At 34.0% G+C, this 17,481-nt stretch overlaps 1 long non-coding RNA gene across 1 annotated transcript; it reads right to left on the bottom strand.

Annotated features, from left to right (window-relative positions):
- Positions 1-810: 810 nt before the first annotated feature.
- On the bottom strand, positions 811-17,112 carry LOC127557918 (uncharacterized). The gene is made up of 2 exons (XR_007952658.1): positions 16,874-17,112; positions 811-1,165 (listed from the first exon to the last, which is right to left on the bottom strand). It is a non-coding gene; the product is annotated as an uncharacterized LOC127557918 (long non-coding RNA).
- Between the last annotated feature and the right edge of the window lie 369 nt (positions 17,113-17,481).

The following is a 17,481-nucleotide window of genomic DNA, read 5'->3' as shown; positions in this document are numbered from 1 at the left end:
CAAATCCTTAGATGACCCAACCCCTCTGGCTCCTAGAGGACCTCCCTACTAACAAGGGATATAAAGGAGTCTGTGCTAAAAATAAACTCCCTGACTTCATCTCTATCTCCTGATCCCTTTGTCTTTGTATGAACTGGGTTGGAGCCCGAAGGCAGGTGAGCTGGTCTAGTCATGGCCACCAACAAATAGGTACATAGAGTAGCCTTAAGGGATGCTATAGGTTATACATGTACAATAATGGTAAAGATATTTCCATTGTAGTCATGTTGTGAAAGAAAAAATCAGAACTAAAGGGAAAAAACCATGAGAAAAAAAATCCAAAAAAGGAAAAAAAAAGTGAAAATAAGATCCTCATTCAGTCTTCATAGTTTGTTGTGTTTTGTTTTGTTTTTTTCCCCTGGATGCAGATGGCATTTTCTATCCCAATTCTATTGGAATTGTCTTGGATTACTCTATTGCTGAGAAAAGCTAAGTCTATCATAGTTGATCATTATTACATAATCCTGGTTCGCTCACTTCACTCACAGCAGTTTATGTAATCTTTCCAGCTTTCCTGAAATCAGACTGCTCATCATTTCTTATAGAATAATAATATTCCATTATATATATAACTTTTCCAGCCACTCCTCAGTTGATGGGCATTCATTCAATTTCCAATTTCTTGCCACCCCAAAAAGAGTTGCTACATATATTTTGCACATCTAGATTCTTTCCCCTCTTTTATGATCTTTTGGAGATATCCCATAGTGACACTGCTGGATTAAAGGATATGCACAGTGAAACTGAAAATTAAAAAAAAATTGTTAAAAATTTGTTTGATGTCTAATTGGAAAATATTTAATGACACAACATATATTTAAAATAAACAAATTACAGAAACCTTAGCCTTACTGCCTGGAACAAGCAAGGGCAACAATGACATGTTATTTATAGCAGAATAAATTATGGTATTTCCTGGAATTAAAGAAGAAATAATTGAACAGCTAAAAGTATGAATGCAGGTGCACAACTACAAGGTAAAGGTGCTTTGGTGTTTTGTTCTAGTGCTTGAAGCAGCACAATCCACTGAGTTCCATGGTGGTCATGATGTTCTGCAACGGTGTCCATTGAAGGTTCCATGATTTCAGAAGTGAGTTGGCCTGGTGATGGCAGCCTTTTTGGAGGCCTAAAGGAGAAAATACATGAATGAATTTATGTACATAAAACAGAGAGAACATAGTTGGGACAAACATACTGGGAGACTGAGAATAATAGTCTAATGTTCATTTAGTGTGTTATAGCATCGAAAGGGTTTTCAATATGACTTATTAAATCCACAGATACACCCCCTGGTACATTAGGTAGATATTATTATTCCTGTTTGGTAGATGAAGTAAATCATGTTTATAAAGTAGCCTTAGCTTCACACGATGTCTTGTTCGTGATGACAAGGTAAGCCAAATATTGCAAGTGTTATTATCTATGTTCCATACTTCAAGAAACTAAGGAATAGAAATAATTAGTAATTTGGGCAAGGATGTAGATCTAGCTAGTAGTAAAACCATGGATCAGAATGAAGAAATTGAGATTCTATATGTATCAGTAGTAAGGCTAAGACCAGATATGTCTTAAGTAGAGGAGGCAGGACTGGAAATAAAAATCTTTTCATTTCTAGACCAATGTTGGTTCTTTCATAATTGTCCATGTTGGTTCTGAGGACTATAATTTTAGAATCAAGACAAAAATCACACAAGCACACACGAAGTTCACAATGAAATGGAATCCCATTAAATCATTTAATCATTTCAAATAATTAAAAACAAAATACCCATCTTTGAATGCTATTAAAAAGTTAAGTGAAATAATTGTTTTTCCTCTAGTTAATCCTTTTAGTACCCTTCTTTTATATTCATTAGCTTTTTTCTTGTTCTGGGTTATTCTTAACCTAGATAAGTACCATGCTTATTAAGGGGTCTTTAGAACCAAAATTTTTATAGTGCTTTTAATAAATCATTTTTTCCAATAAAACTCTTCAATACCCAAATGAAGAGAAAACAGGATTTTCCCAAGGTAAGAATTTGGTTCTTTGGTTTTGGTTCTTCTGATTTTAATGTTTTTCATCTTCATACCAACATGGACAGCTATGAAAGAACATTGTTCTAGAAATTAAAAGATTGTATTTCCAGTCCTGCCTTTTCTACTTTTTAAGACATATATGGTCTTGGCTCTATTTCTTATACTTATGGAATCTTAATTTCAGTATTCTGATTATCACTATGTCTGTTCCAAACATCATACATACACACATATGTATATAAAATCTATAAGATATTCATGTATACATGCATATGTTCTTTGAGACAAATGGTGAAGATGAACATGAGAGTTGAAAAAATTCCTGATTGCTTTATTTTATCTAGTTTTACACTGTAAAGGCCTATACTTTCAATACAAACATTTTTACTGTATGGCATTCAGACCTAGAACATCACTACTTTTAAAATTCTAGATATGAACATCACACAGGGAGTTGCATGGTAGATGTGAGAAGGATATAATGCATAATAGCAGAAGAAAAAAAGGAGAAGAAAGGAGGAGGAGGGGGAAGAGAAAAAAGAAAAAGGAAGGGGCTGAGGAGGGAGAGGAGATGAGAACAAGAGGAAGAGAAGAGAGAGGAGGGAAAAAAGAACAGAAGGAAGAAGAAGAAAAACAGAGATTTCAAGGAATTCTGTGATGGAAAAAGAATATGGGCTGATGACATGGGGAAAAAACAAGATAAGTGGACAGCCAAAGTTCTTCACAGACACCATCTAGTAGTGAATAAACTTTTAAAAAGTTATAGAAGGGAATGCCATAGAATGGGTGGGCATGGATTACATTGCATTATTTTTTTCATTTAAAAAAGTGTTTTATTTTTCCAATTACATGCAAAAGATAGCCGAATAAACATTCATTTTTGTAAGATTTTGAGTTCCAATTTTTTTTCTCCCTCCCATTTTAACTTTTCCCTTCCTCAAGATAGCAAACAATCTGATATAGGTTATACATGTAAACTCATTTTAAACATATTTCCATATTAGTCATGATATAAAAAAAAAAAACAGAAAAATGGGAGAAAGAAAAAGCAAACAAAAATGGTGAAAATAGTATGCTTTGCTCTGCATTCAGGATCCACAGTTCTCTCTCTGGATGCAGATAGATGGCATTTTTCATTGCAAGTCTATTGGAATTGTTTTGGATCACTATTGCTGAGAAGAACTAAGCCCATTACAATTGATCATCACATAACTTTGCTGTTACTGAGTACAGTGTTTTTCTGGTTCTGAACACTTCACTCAGTGTCAATCAGTTCATTTTAGTATCTCCAGGCCTCTCTGAAATCAGTCTGCTGATCATTTCTTATAAAATAATAACATTTCATAACATTCATATACCATAGCTTATTCAGCCATTTCCCAATCGAAGGGTATCTCCTTAACTTCAAATTCTTTGATACCACAAAAAGAGCTGCTACAAACATTTTTGTATATCTGGGTCCTTATCCCTTTTTTATAATTTTTGGGGGAATATAGACCCAGTAGTGACACTGCTGAATCAAAGGATATGCATAGTTGTATAGCCTTTTGGGAATACTTCCAAATTGCTCTCTGAAATAGCTAGATCAACTAGTTCACAACTCCACCAACAATGAATTAGTGTGCTAGTTTTCCCACATTCCCTCCAACATTTATTATTATCTTTTCCTGTCATGTAAGCCAATCTGATAGATGTGAGGGGGTACCTCAGAATAGTTTTAATTTAATTTCCTTAATAAACAGTGGCTTAGAGCATTTTTCACATGTATATAAATGACTTTAATTTATCTGAAAATTGTTCGTATTTTTTGACCATTTATCAATTGGGGAATGACTTCTTGTAAATTTGATTCTTTTCTCTATATATTTTAGAAATGAGGTTTTTATCAAAAACACTAGCCATAAAAATTGTGTCCCTGCTTTTTGCTTCCCTTTTAATCTTGGATATATTAGTTTTGTTTGTGAAAAATCTTCTTAATTTAATGTAGTCAAAATGATTTATTTTGCATTTCATAATATTCTCTTGTTATTCTTTGATCATAAATTCCTCCCTTTTCCAAAGATCTGACAGGTAAACTATCCCTTGCTCTCCTGGTTTGCTTATACTATTACTATGTTTAAATCATGAATACATTTCAAATTTCTCTTGGTGTAGGGAATCAGATGCTGATCTATGTCTAGTTTATGCCATACTATTTTCCAAATTCCCCAATATTTACCAGTCAAATAGTGTGTTCTTATCATAGAAGCTGGACTCTTTGGATTTATCAAATGCTAGATTACTATAGTCATTGTGCCTTGTGCACTTAATCTATTCCACTGATCCACTACTCTATTTCTTAGCCAGTACTAAATGGTTTTGATGACTGGATGACATTACATTTTGAAGGGAACTTCCAAATGAACAAGACTATAGATCTATTTGAGTAAGCATTCATACACAGATATATATGTATATAGTAGTTACAATTTTACCTTGGACCAACTTCAACACAATTGAAAGGCTAAGCATTTCCTTCCAGAATCTTTTTCTGACCCATTCTACTACATCCTATCTTAGTTATTTTGCTAGAAACTGAAGTTTTAGGCTAAAATACTGAAAAACTCTATTGTTCATATTTTCCACCATAACCCAACTATGTCCCTGCAAAAAAATAAAAATATCAATTAACATTAATTTTTAAAATGAAGCTTTAAATACTGAATTTTAAACATTGCAAGCAATGATTTTAGGTAGCACTTCTTTGGATTAGGGCCTTCCTATCCACTTTGTTTTCCTAAATCACAGAAGTAGCCCCAAACCAACCAAGTATAATATTGGTTGAGAGAAAATGACTTCATGGGATTCTGCTCAAAAAACAAAATGACTGCTTCCAAAAAGGTTTTCCTGTGTATATTTATATTCTTAATTTAAGGGTAACAAAGAGAATTTCATTCTGATATGATAAAACCAATGTATCATGAGAGACAGAGAAAGAGAGAAAGAGGGAAAGGAAGGAAAGAAGGAAGGGAGGGAGGGAGCTTCAATCTATATTCAGACACAATCAGTTCTTTCTCTGATAATGGATAGGACTTTTCTTCATAAGTCCTTTAGAGTAGTTGTGGATCATTGTATTGCTGATAATGGCAAAGCCATTCACAGCTGATCATGTCAAAACATTGCTATTACTTTGTACACAGTATATTTCACTTTACTTCAGTTTATGGAGGGCTTCCCAGGTTTTTCTGAGAGCATTCTGCTAATCATTTTCCATAGAACAATAATATTCCATTATATCACATACCATAATTTATTCAGCTATTCCCTAATTGATGTACATCCCCTCAGTTTCCTTTTTTTTTTTTTTTTTTGCCCTGAAGAACACTGCTGTAAGTATTTTTGTTCATATGGGTCCTTTTACTTTTTTAAAAAAATTCTTTTGGGATTCATGTCTAGTAGTAGTATTGTTAGGTCAAAAGGTATACATGCCCTTTGAGCATAGTTCATTTCTTTTGATGATTTATCAATTGGGGCATGGCACCATATTTTATATATTTGACTCAGTTCCCTATACATTTGAGAAATCAGGCTTTCATCAGAGAAACTTGATTCAAAAAACTTTTTTCCAGTTACTATTGCTAACTATATTCCCTCCCCCAATTATTCTTTTCCTTTTCTCCTTTTATCATGTCTCTCCTCAAAAGTGTTTTGCTATTGACCACTCCCTCCCCCAATATGACCTCTCTTCTTATCACCCTATCTCATCTCCGGCATCCCCTTTCCTGTGTACTTTTCTGCAGGATAAAATAGATTTCTATACCTATTCTGAGTGTGTATATTATTTCCTTTTTGAGTCAATTCTAGTGAGAATAAAAATTCATTCACTCTCCCTTTCCTCTTCTTTTTCCCCTCTACTGTAAAAAGTTCTTTTTTAATTGCAGATAATTTATAGCATTCCAATTTTCCCTTTCCTATTCTCCCAATATATTCCTCTCCCATCCCTTAATTTCATTATTTTTAAAATAGTTTTTTCATATTCAACTCACACCTATGTTTTTTGTCTATATGTTCTTCTATCATAATAAAGAGAAAGTTATAATGTTTTATGTAAAGTATTATCTTCCCATGTAGGAATGCAAACAGAAAATTTATGATATCACTTTCCTGATTACCTTTTTATGCTTCTCCTGAGTTCTGTATTTGAAAATCATATTTTCTGATTGAAAGTCCTTTATTTCATTGAATTTCCACCTTTTTCCTTTGATGAATTATATACTCAGGTTTGTGGATAGGTGATTCTTGATTGTAATACTAGCTTCATTGCTCTACAGAATATCATATTCCAATTCTTCTGGTCCTTTAATGTAGAAACTGCTAAATCTTATTATTCTGATCGTGGCTCCACCATACTTGAATTGCTTCTTTGTGGATGCTTTTTCCTTGACATGGGAGTTCCAGAATTTGACGGTAATAATACCAGGAGTTTTCATTTTGGGATCTCTTTTCAGGATGCAATCAATTTCCATTTTGCCCTCTAGTTCCAGAATATCAGAACAGTTTTCCTTGAAAATTTGTTGAAAGATGATGATTTTCAGTCTCTTTTTTGATCATGACATTCAGATAGAAAAATAATTTTTAAATTATCTCTCTTGCATCTATTTTCCAGGTCAGTTGTTTTTCCAGTGAGATATTTCAATTTTTAAATTTTTTTAATATTTTTGGCTTTGCTTTATTTTATATCTTGATTTCTCATAAAGTCATTAGCTGCCATTTGCTCAATTTTAATTTTTAAATTATTATTTTCCTCAGTGAGCTTTCCTTTTCCATTTGGCCAATTTTGCTTTTTAAGGCATTCTTCTCTTTATTAAGTTTTTTGTATTTCCTTTTGCACCACTTTCAATTCTCTTCCTAATTTTTCCTCTATCTCACTTAATTTTAGTAACTTTCTATGGTCAGAAGTATTTTTATTGTCTGCTCATTTCCTCAGTCTATTACTTGGCTTTTAACTCAACTAAAGTAGGGCTCTGTTTCCAAAGAAGAGGATGCATTGTCTCAAACTTGAGGTTTTGTGCAAATATTTTCAAGAGGTTCTTCCAGGAATCTTCCACAAGCATTTTTTTTTTTTTGCCCTGGAAATGTGAGGAGTGTCCCTGCCACAGTGTAGCTGTAATATTTAGTGTGCTAAAACAACAGAGTCCTTTCTCAGTCCTAGTAAAGAGACTTCCTGTGGGCTCAGGCCTCTAAAACTGCCACTGCAAACTCTTCGTTTGCTGTTTTCCCAAGGTCCTCTTGGGAAAAATCTGACAATCTTTCCTGCCAATGTTCCAAGCCATCTTTGATGTCACTGGGCTAAAAGGTGTAGAAACCACTAGTGCTGCTATTCATTCAAAAGTTTCTAGGCCCTGTTCCTGCATTTTTGGCACTGGGAATGCAACTGGGACTGTGTTGCCTCCCCTGGGACTGTGTGCGGGCTTCCCACCCTGGTTCCACATACTTTTCTCCTGACCTTTCAAGTTGTCTTTGGTATCATCTGGTTGAGAAATCTTAAAGCCACCAGTATTTCCACTGATTCAGAGATCCATAGGCCAGTTCTGGCTTTGCTATTGTGAAGACCAAGACTGGACCCAAGGCCAGAGCTATGCTGATGCAGTCTGCATCGTGACTACATACTGTACTCTCATCCTAGTGCCATAGACCTTTCCTGTTAAACTTCTAAGTTGTCTTCAGCTGGAAAATTGTTCTACTCCATCTTTTTGCATGTTCTGACACTCTGAAATTCGTTTAGAGGCATTACTTAAAAGTATTTGAAATGGTTTAGGGTAGAATACAGTGGGTTTCTGCCTTTATTCCATCATCTTGCCTACACATCCTTGATGCTTCTGAAATTTAGCTATTATATTCCTTGGAGTTTTTATTCTAGGATCTCTTTTCGGAGGTTACTGATAGATTCTTTTAAATGTTTATTTAGTCCTCTGCTTTCAAGATCCTCATCAGGACATTTTTCCTTGATCATTTCTTGAAAGATACTGTCTAGATCCTTCTTTTGATTATGACTTTCAGGTATTCCAATGATTCTAACATAATCTGTCCTGGATCTATTTTCCAGGTCACTTGTTTTTCCAATGAGATATTTTATGTTTTCTTATATTTTTCATTCTTTTGACTTTCATTGATTCTTCATGTCTTATAAAGTCATTAGTTTTTACTTTCCCAATTCTTTTAAGAAGTTGTTTACTTCAGCTTTTGTATTTCCTTTTCTGTTTGATCTAATGTGCTTTTCAAGGAGCTGTTTCCTTTAGTGAATTTTTGCATTTTCTTTTCTACTTAAAAAATTTTTTTCCCAGAATTTTCTTGCCTCACTCTTATTTCTTTTCCCTTTTATGTTTTTTAAGCTCTTTTGTGAGCTTTCCCATGAGTTATTTCTGGGCTGCAGATTACTTCCTGATTTTGCTCTAAAGTTTTGTTCATAGTTGTTTTGACACTGTTGTCATCTTCTGATTTTGTGTCTTGATATTGTTCTCTGTCACTGTAATAACTTTTTATGATCAGATTTTTTTTTTTTTTTTTGCTCATCTTTTTTGGCCTTTCCCCCTTTTTAAAAATTTCAGCTTCTTGTGTCAGGGGCTGCAGGCCCTGGCTGTTTATTTGGTGTGGCACTGAAATTGCCCCAAGTGCCACAGGAGACTCACATGTCTTATGCTTAAAGGTATTGCTTAAGGCTGTAAGTATCTGGCAGCTCAGCTGGGTTTTTAGGGCTGGCATCTGGCATGTGCTGAGGCCTATAGGGTATTTCTGTGTTTGTCCAGGTTAAACTGAAACACATAGAGGCCTGGCCCTAGAGGTTTTCTGTTTCTCCAAGGGCTACCCTGGAGTGGGTGACAGACACTTGGTTCTGGTAGCTGACTGCTTAGTCATTGATTCTACTTGTTTTCTGGTAGCTACACTGGTCTTGCTACTGGAAGATGGCTGTGTGCCAAGGATTGTGCTGAAGCACTTGATTTTGCAGAGGAGTCTGCCCATTTCCCTGGCTATGCTGAGGTATGTGTGGTCTTCTGGCATTGGTATTTGCCTGCCCTGATATCTTAGAATTTTTAGTTTGCTGAGGTGGGGCTTGCTGCTGGCTTTGTTGGGATGCTTCCTGTCCTGCATTGTACTCCCTTTTTACCTGACACAAACTTTTCTTGCTGATCTGTAAAGTTTCTGGGGCTAAAATTTTTTTTCACTCCATCTTTTTGTTGGTTCTGCTGTTTTAGGATTTGCTTTTTGAAAGTGACTATTTTATTGTTTGGAAATGAATATGGGAGAATACTACCTTACAATCTACTTTAGAATCAATTTACCTTACAATAGACTCTGTGGGGAACATGATTTTTTCTTTTACTTTATAGGACCATAGCATCAAATATTTAGAGTTGGAAGGAACTTTAGAGGTCAATAAATCCAGACTCCTCATTAGATAAATAAGGAAACTTGGAGAAACAAGAGAGAAGGAAAAAAAAAAAAACCATTTGTTAAATCCATTTGCCAGATACTTTGCTAATTACTATCAATTGATCCTTTAAATTGCCTTGTGAGTTAAGCTATTCTGTAAGGTAATCCTCTTTTTAAAACTGAGGAAACTGAGGCAAAGAAAAGTTAAATGAATTGTACACAATCAAAAGTGAATAAATGTCTGGGGCAGCATTTGATTTTCCGTCTCCCTGACTGTAAGCTGAGCACTTTTGTTGCTAATCTATCAGTTTGTGAGACAGGCAATAAGGATTTATTAAGTATTTATTATGTGCATTTGGAATATGAGAGAAAGGGATAAAATTGTCAGTGTACTCAAGGAACTCACATTCTGCTGGAGGAGACAATATACAAATAACTTTAGATAGAATACATATAGCATATGAATTAAGGCACTAGCTGTGAGGAGTGTGACAGGGCAGAGACAAGAAAGAATATCTCTTATGGAAAATGGGATTTGAACTGAGACTTAAAAGAAGCCAGGAGTAAAAGGTAAAGAAATAGAACATTCCAGGCATTAGGGAACAGCAAGAAAAAGGTATAGAGCTTAGAGATGGAATGTTATGTGTGAGAAACAAAAAGAGGGCCAGTGTTGCAGTTATGTAGATGAGAGTAGAATTTTAAAAGACTAAGAAGGGAAAGAGTGGCCAAGTTGAGAAGATTTCTTAAAACCAAACAGAATTTAACATTTGATCTTGGAGACAATCGTAAAGTGACAAGGTAGTAACATAGTGGCAATATCTGTAGAAAGAAGGGGAATATATAAGAATGATGTGAAAGTAGAAACAATAATATCAACAGATATGTCAGGTGAATATGAAAGAGGAGTCGAGGATCAAGGTTATAAGCCTGGATGACTGAGAAAAGTGGTGATATACTCAATAGAAATAGCAAAATATATAGGAAGAAAAGATTTGGGAAGAAAGATAATGAATTCTATTTCAGACATGTTGCATTTAAAATGTTTATAGGATATTCATTTCAAAATATCTATTAGAGATGCAAGACTGGATTGAGCTCAGGTGACAGGTTAGGACTAGATATAAAAATCTGGAAATTATCTGAATAGAGATGATAATTGAGGCCATGACAATTATATTGCTGAGAACAGCTAAGTTATTCTTATGATCTAAATTGATCTAATATAAGTTGGTCATCTTACAAAATTGCTATTACTGTATACCATAATGATCTACTGGCTTTGCTCACTTAACTTTGTATCAGTTCATATAAGTTTTCCTAGGTTTTTCTGAAAGCATCATACTCATCAATTCTTATAACACAATTGTATAACATAACTTGTTCAGCATTCCTTCAATTTATCATAAAATTGCCACCACAAAAACAGCTGCTATATATTTGTACATATAAGTCCTTTTTTCATTTTTAGGGACAAAATAGACCGGAAGTGGTATTGCTGGGTCAATGGATATGCTCAGTTTCATAGACAATTAATTATGCATAGGTTGAAATTGCTCTCCAGAATGGTTGGGGCAGTTCACAACTTCACCAACAGTGCATTAGTTCCCAGATCTCCAACATCTGTAATTTTATTTCTTTGTCATATTAGATAATATGAAAGATGTGAGGTAGTTCCTAAAAGTGGTTTTAGTTTTTATTTCTTCAATCAATAATTGAGGTTTTTTTTTTTTTCATACAATGGTATAGGAAGCTTTTATTTCTTCTTTAAACTGCCTGTTCATATCCTTGGGGAATGATTTTTATCCTTATCATTTTTACTTGTTTCTCTATATATTTGAGAAATAATACATTTATCAGGGAAAGTTTCTGTAAAAAAATTTCCCCCAGTTTCCTGCTTTCCTTCTATTCTTAGTTGCCTTGGTTTTGTTTGTGCAAACTCTTTTCTTAAAATGTAAAGTCTCCATTTTATATTCTATAAACTATCTCATTTGGTTATAAATTCTTTACTTATTCAAAGATCTGGCAGTTAATTTTTTTAACGATCCCCTAAATTGCTTATATTATCACCTTTTATATCTAAATCAAGTATCTATTATAAGCTTATCTTGGTATATATTTTGTGAGGTGTTGGTCTATAGTGAAAGAAACTAAAATTGATTCTGTGTCATTTTATAATTTGTCATGACATTTGTCCTATTCTGTATTACTTCCATGTTTTATATGACTTCTCAAGTCATCTTTCTATATCCTTGGAATCAGCTTTCTCTCTTGAGTTGGTTTAAAAGCATAATGGGGAAAACCATACCTTTAGCTTCTGGGATAAATTCCAAGATATCCAAGATATACATTGTCCCTGAACTCACTTTGCACCATTAAAGAAAACCTTATTTGACAAATCTTTCTAGGCTTCCGGGAGTCTGCTAATTCAAGTCCACTAATAAGAAGTATAAAAAGCAATTGAGTCCCATAAATCAAAACATTCTTTTATGACAGATAATGGTAGTTCCTTAAGACTCACATGGATGCTAACCATCTTTTCTTGATGTAACTAGTCATAGTGTCCTCACTCGAATGAGGCTGTCTACATTGTAAACAATGGCATTGTCTTCACCTCCACAATTCTGTTCTCCCTAAAACTATATTATGGCTGGAGAGCCCTACCTATGAGTCTTTGGTCATTGAAAGAAGTCAATATTCCAATTTAATGGTTTGTGCTAGTCTAACTAACAAAGTGATCATACCCAGACCTTTATCTTTCAGTTTACTTCCAAAAAAATTTCTAGTTTTTTCAGTAGTTTTTGTCAGATAGTGAATTATTGTCCCAAAAGTTTTGATCTTTGTGTTTATCAAACACTAAATTACTATGGTCATTTACTACTCTGTATTGTATAGCTAATGTACTGTACTGATCCACCACTCTATTTCTTAGTCAATACCCAATTGTTGTGATGATTATCACTTTGTAATACAGTTTTAGATCTAGAACTGCTAGACCCTCTTTTTTTGCAGTGTTCTCTTCTCTAAAGTATAATTTTTCTCCAGGAGCAGATTTCTTGGGGGGCTTCTTGAGGCAGCCTTCATTTCAGTTCAGATCAATAATCATCTCAAATGCAGCCAGGAATTAAAATCCAAATCCTTTGTTGTCTCCTTCAAAATAGACCGGTTAATTTTCTTAGAGGCCTGTCTCTCTCCTTGGTTCCAAGGGTTCTTGCCACTAGTTTTTTGCCTCTGCTTCAGCCTCTTGCTTTCTCTCTGAATCCTGGCGTCTCAATCTCCCCCAAGTGCTTCCAGGCTGAGGCTCCAAGAGCTTCTAGTGAGCTTGTCCTTTCATATGCTCTTTTAGAGATGTGAACTCAAAGGTTGACCTCTCCTCCGAGACTGGGATTGTGGACTTGTGAATCTTCTCCACTTCTCTCTGACTTGTGAATCTCCTGGACTCCTCTCTGACTTGTGAATTTTGTAGAACTCCAACAAATATTAAACACATTAGTGAACCAGAGGACTGCTAAGCACGATGCTAAAATTAGACAACCGACTTAGCACCTTGTAAGAATCCTAACATCCCTTCACATTTTTTTTTCACTGATTTCCTTGATATTGTTGACCTTTTGTTCTTGCAGATGAATTGATACTTTCCCCAACACTATAAGATTGTTTGGGGGAGTTTGATTGACATGGCCCTGAATAATTTAGATGCAATTGTCATTTTTATTGTATTGGCTCAGCCTATCCATGAGAGTTAATATTTATTTAGTTGTTTAAATTTGTGTGAAAAGTGTTAGGTAATTATGTTCATATAAATTGCCAAGTTTTCATATTTTATGCAAATATTTTAAATGGCTCTTCTCTTTCTTTTCTTTATTTATATCATTGGTAATATAAAGAAACATTGATGCTTTATGTAGATTTATTTTCTATCTTGTAATTTTGCTCCAATTATTTCAAATAAATTTTTAAATGATTCTCTAACTGTGCCATCATGTCATCAGCAAAGAGTTTGAGTTTTGTTTCTTCATTGCCTGTTCTAATTCCTCTAATTTCTTTTTCTTTTCTTATTGCTATACACATTATTTCTAGCACAATGTTAAATAAAAATGCTGATGACCATCATTACTTCAGCTTTTATCTCACTAAGGAAGCTTCAAGCTTAAACTCATTACAAATGTTTGCTAATGGTTTTAGATAAATATTACTTTATCATTTAAGGTAAGGTTCCATTTTATTTCTATGCTTTCTAACATTTTTTAATAGGAATGAGTAGGAATAGAAAAAACTTTGCCAGAAGCTTTTTCTGCATCTATAGTTTTCATCAATCTTGCTGTTTTAGGTTTGTGTGATAAAAAGATTTTGTTAGAACTCCTCCTTTGTCTATTTTTTCCAAATAACTTATATAGCTAGAATTAATTCTTTAAACATTTCACAGAATTCACTTATGCATCTGGTCCTGGGGATTTTTTCCTTAGGCTTGTTGATTCCTTGTTCATTTTCTTTTTCTGAAGTATTTTTTCTTCAGTTGATTTGGGCAATTTCTGTTTTAATATCAATTTCATTTAAGATTATGAGATTTATCCATTTTGCTTACAACTATTAGATTTATTGGCATATAATTGCCAATAATAGTTTCTAATAAATTCCTTTAATTTTATCATCATCAATGGTAAATTTGCCTTTTTCATTTTTTTATACTGTTAATTTGGTTTTCTTTTTTTAAAATCAAATTAACCAATGGTTAATCTGTTTTATTACTATTTATAAAACAAGATCTTAGATTTATTAGGTAAAAGGTTTTCTTGCTTTTTGGTGAATATCTCCTTTAATTTTTAGGGTTTCCAATGTGGTGTTTGAGTTTTTCCAATTTACTCTCTTATCAGTCTTTATAGTTGCATGCCCAATTCATTGATCTGCTTATTTTCTATTTAACTGATGCAAGCATTTGTAGATATAAATTTCCCCCTAAATACCAACCAGAATGGCTAATAGGACATAAGCCAATCAGATTGGCTAATAGGACATAAAAGAAAAAAGAAAAATGTTGGAGGGGATGTGTGAAAAATGAGACATTAATTTATTGTTGATGGAGATAATTGTGAACCAATTCGACCATACTGAAGAGCAATTTGGAATTTTGCCCAAAAGGCTATAAAACCATCCGTACATACCCTTTAATCTAGCAATGTCACTGCTGTATCTGTTTCTCAAATGAAATAAACAAAAGGAAAAGGACCAATATGTACAAAAATTTATAGCAGTTCTTTTCTGGGGGCAAAGAATTGGAAATTGAAGAGATACCCAACAAGTGGGAAATAGTTAAAAAAAGTTATGGTATGTCATTGTGATGGAGAATTGTTATACTAAGGGAATGAGCAGGATGCTTTCAAGAAATCCTGGAAAAAACTCCTATGAGCTGATGTAAAATGAAATGTACTGGGTACATAGTATTGTCAATATTATAAGATTATCAGCTGTTGAATGACATAACTATTCTCCACAATACAATGATCCAAAACAACAATAAAGAACTTGTGATGAAAATTGGTATCCATACTTAGGAAAGTACTAATGGCAGATGAATGTAGATTGAAACATACTTTTTCATTTTTTATTTTATTTTTCTTGAGGGTTTTTTTTTTTTTTTTGGTCTGTGTTTTCTTGTACAACATGACTATTATGAAAATATTTTGTGTCACTATACTAATTATAGTGAATTACTTGCATTCATAATAAGGAGTTTTGGAGAGAAAGGAAAGGAAAAAATCTGGGAACTTAAAAGTTTTAAAAATGAATGTTAAAATTGTTCTTATATGTAACTGGAGAAAAATAAAATACTAAAATGGATTTTTTTTAAAAAAAAGAAGAATCATCATCTTCTCCCTCAAGTTTTTGACCAGCAGACTGACATGACTAATACTAAGGAAGGGAAGCTACAGGAAAGTGAATCAGTGCTGTTTCCCTGATATTCCTTTCCATATATGACTGTTAACCTGCTTTTATTAACTATTAGTTGTATTATGAGTATCACATTTTGTTCCATAGTCAAACCAGAATTAGCAGACTGGCCTTAGTAAAACTTGAGCTATTACAAATGATATAGCTTTGTTAAAGGGTATGAGCATCTTTATTACCTTTCTTCCATAATAATTTTTTTTAAAGCATTATGGGTCTAGTTTTCCAGAAGCCCTTCCAACATTGTAATGAACAAGACTAGTTGAAGGGGAGAGAGGAAGATAGGATCTTGTTGACAGAGTGGGGAAAAAGGCAAAGAATTAAATAATCAAAGGTATAAAAGAAAAAAAAAGTAATGGAGAAAACCCAAAAGATAAAGGGATAGCATACAGAAAAAGACAAATAGGGATAAAAATTAAGCTAAAGTAACTTAAGGAACATAGTACTATGTATATGGCAGATTTTCATAAAAATATTAGAAACAAATTGAATATAAATCTAAATCACAACATCAAATAGAAATGGACTAAATGATCTTATTAAAATGAAATAAAATGAACAACTAATTAAGAAAACAGAAGGATACAATCTGTGGCTTACAAGAAATGCATTAAAAAAACAAAGACATACATAAAATGAAACTAAAGGAATATATATGAGGGAAATTTTAAACTGTATCAATTCAGTATTAAAAGTAGTAGTTGCAACTATTCTATCAAAGAAAAAGCATTGAAAAATCAAAAATTTTTCATAAGAAAATTGCATTATCCCAAGAGAAACCATAGACAACAAATTAATGTCAGTCAATACATTTAAATGCTCAAAATGCCTTATCAACCAAATTCATAAACACTGAGCTACAAGAAGATAGAAATACAGTTAACATAACAGTAACAAAAAAATTTCAATATTCCTTTCTGCTTGAATAAAAAGATTAAAAGGAAAATATGGAACAAAATAAATTGCTGGAGAAACTGGAGCCAATAGACATATGGCAGGTTCCAACAGGATTGCAAATGAATGTACATATTTCTCAACACCATGTGGAACTTTTACAAAAAGTGGCCATTAAGGCACAGAGATACTGCAAACAAGGACAGAGACTGCAACTTGCCTGAACTCTCCTTAATCTCCTTCCAAACAACTTTAAGATCCCTCAAATTGAATTCTTGAGTGTCAGAGTCAACAAATATAATTTCTAGTCTAAAATAACTTAGGTGGACAGAAAATGCTGTATTAGAATGGCGATTGGATCTAGAATCCAGTGAAGGCTACACTGTGACAAAGTGAGTGGCGGACCTTAGAGTCAGCAACTGCAACAGCAGCAGCAGCAGCAGCAGCTTTTGTAGCTCTCACATAAAGGGGTTTTACAACTAGTCAGAAAGAGATAATGGAAGGTACTTTGCAGGTCTCCTAGGTTTGGGACCCTGTTGCAACGCCAAGACAATTCCAAGCCACAGCTTACTTTCATTTGTGGCTCCAGGGGTTCAGGGGCCATGGTCACAGTTCCTCAGAGTGGAGTAGAGTACTTATTGTCACTCAAAAGGGATACAAAGTTCTGGTCTCAGGCCTCAGGTACAGGCAGAAAGGAGCACTAACATTTGTAGCTGCAAGAGAGCAGGGTTAGCAATCACGATCTCAGACAAAGGAAAAACAAAAATGGACCTAATTTTAAGAGCTAAGTAGGGAAATTATGTTTTTCTGGCACTAGGTTCAGGATCCTATTGCATTTCCCAGAAATCAAGGGCAAAGGGGAGCAGCTGCAAGGGAGTAGGAATCCTGGCAAAATTCCAGATCAGAATGCCCAAAGGAGCAGAGGCTCTGATTTCAGTCACAAGGCAGAAAATAGAACTATCTGGTGATTTTCATTTTTCATTTCCAACTGCAGGTCTGCTTTTGACAACATGGAAGATTATCTCCCTGCATTAGGAATTCACCAGGACTCTCCTTGGTCTATTGTCTTCCTCTGTTAGATTGTAAGGCCCTCAGCAATAGGAGCTGTTCTTTTTTTCTTATTTGTGTCCCTAGCATTTAGCACTGGAACACAGTAAAGGTTTAATAAACACTGAATTG

This window comes from Antechinus flavipes, chromosome 3, assembly GCF_016432865.1.
Source record: "Antechinus flavipes isolate AdamAnt ecotype Samford, QLD, Australia chromosome 3, AdamAnt_v2, whole genome shotgun sequence".
Lineage (NCBI taxonomy): Eukaryota > Metazoa > Chordata > Mammalia > Dasyuromorphia > Dasyuridae > Antechinus > Antechinus flavipes.
This window is presented reverse-complemented; position numbering and strand designations above follow the sequence as displayed.